Here is a 2,482-nt window from a genome sequence, read left to right as displayed (position 1 = left end):
CACTTAGAAACTATGTCTCTGAGGTGATGGGCGTGATAGGGCTGAGAATAACTCGAATATATTTAATAACAAAAATGTTTATTTTATCAACATATATTCATAAAGTACACTTGGCGCAAAACTCGCGGTTAACAGTTTAGGTTCGCGGTGCACGATTACAAGAACGAACTCGGGTAGATACGATTCCATATGCGATACGAGTTCGGGCGATGATTGCCGGAGGTGTCGAGTAACTTGGATCAGCGATTGTAACGACCGTTGTGCGACGACTCTCGGTAACAACACTATGTAACAGACTGATCAGAGAAATGTTGGCTCTTCGTAGGTTGTAGTTTCAGCCCTGAGGTGTTCTCGTGTCATTACGGAGGAGAGTTTGGTGTGGGTGTGCCCTTTTGAACTAACAACGCAGATTCGCTGTTTGCACTTTTCGTTATGAAGAGTGAGGGTAACGATTCACGATACCAATTGATTATAATCCACGTTAATGAATGAAAATAGGAGGAGGAAGCTTCCTACCTACGTGGCTAGTAGGTGATATTGTTTATGGGAAAAACCAGCTTTTTCATTAGTCACCTATTTGATTTTTCCACGGGGCAAGTAAACGGATCACAACGCTGCTTCACCAGTAACTTTGTTCTACTAATAAGCCACTAAATATCCTAATTGCTACATGCCTATGATATGTGTAGTAGTAGTGTTTCAATTCCTTAGACATTAGGGCAGTTATGGATTAATTAATACTTATAAATATTACTTGAAATATTAGGTTATTGTAATGTGTATCACACAAAGCATGGGACGTTCTGTCAAAGAAACTTTTTTCTGGTGTTTTTTTTTCTCAAACAGAATATGCTGTTCTAAAAGCATAGTATCTACATCTATTTTGCATCTTCAGTAGCATAGCGAAAGCGAGAGAGAGTCAGCGAACGATGTTCAATCGAATATATATGTCGAATTATCATTAGAGTTTTGGACGCGTATCAATTCTTTATTTGGATTTACCACTGTTTAACTCAAGCTTTTAACAATATTCTTGGGTTCAAACGAATCCACGGTCAACGGGAAACTCTTTGTACAATAGATTATATTTTCTCTGAATCGCAAATAACGTTAGCTGTGTCGCTCGATAACTTTTAGACTGGCTCTTCGATATCAGTAAACTCTCCAAGGAGATCACAATAAAAGACTGCCTGGATCTCATTTGTCAATTACATATTGATTAGGAATATCAACAAAATTCCAGGCGCCGTTGCTAGGCAATCCTGCATAGAGCCGACATTGCTCCTGGCCGGGGCTTGTCCGTTAATACAGCGTGTCCTTCAATATCGGTACTTCTTCTGTCAGGTTAAAACGTTCATCCCGTGACCGTGGCTACGTTCAGCGACCAGTTGTGTCACCTTGAGCCTAAGTATTCCAAAAGAAAAGCCCGATGTCCCTACATCTCCGACATATATATAATATATATATCGTAGTATGGGGAATATATTATAATTATATTCCTATGATTTTATGATGATTTATTTACAATGAATGGATTGTATCAATGATGTTGATTAAACAGAAGAACGATGGTTGTTTAACGTGAACTAATCACAATAACTATAATCTAGAATTTGGATTGTCTATAATCTAGACAACTCGATAGTTAGTTTGCAACTTTCGTCACAACGGATCCAACGCTCTCCCTCTCTCTTTCACGCGGACCACACTCTCTCGACAACGCTAGTGTCACACGCTCAAGAGAGCCACCCGCTCAGAAACAGTAATCAAGTAGACGAAACATCCTGCATGCCACAGCTATCGAAATAATAACAAAACAGTGACTGAATAGCCGCCTCTGATATACATCAGACGATAACCCCTCCAAGGGGACTAAAACCTCACTATAAAGACTCTCCTAAATTAGCGCTCGATACCTCATTCTGTTATAACACTTTGAACCGTCACTCTGTTGGATTTATATAATAAAATTTCTATCATCTTTGTTACGTCGCGCGGGACATCTGCACGCCAGCCCTCGCTACCTGGCAGCCAACAGTCAACCTACAGCCATCCCGATTCGCAATAGACCCAATGACCCACCATAAAGACATTAGCCTTTAGCTACATTGTCTCCACACATGTTTGCCAGTCCAATTGCATGTCTAGAGAATTCTGTAATTTTAGAAGTATTTTCAGGTTATGGCTGGGTCTTGGAAAAGTCCTTGAGTTTATTAGGCGCTCTTAAGAATCACGGAGAAAGCGGACAGTCACCAGATGGGAAAAGCTAACACATGTCCATCGGAAAAGACTGTTTCTTTCGTCAGGAGCAAAGTCCACCCCCGCTCTACGTTGGTAGGAATCTTCTGCATATTCTGTTCATTAGAGTGGGTCATCACCAATCAGCATCGCGGATCGTTACCCTCACTTCCTGGACGAAAAGTGTGAACAACGAATCCGCGTTCATCAGTCAAAGGGCACACCCACACCAAGCTTTCCTCCG

This window comes from Bombus pyrosoma, linkage group LG16, assembly GCF_014825855.1.
Source record: "Bombus pyrosoma isolate SC7728 linkage group LG16, ASM1482585v1, whole genome shotgun sequence".
NCBI classification, from domain to species: domain Eukaryota; kingdom Metazoa; phylum Arthropoda; class Insecta; order Hymenoptera; family Apidae; genus Bombus; species Bombus pyrosoma.
The sequence above is the reverse complement of the archived record's forward strand: the minus strand, read 5'-3'. Positions refer to the sequence as shown.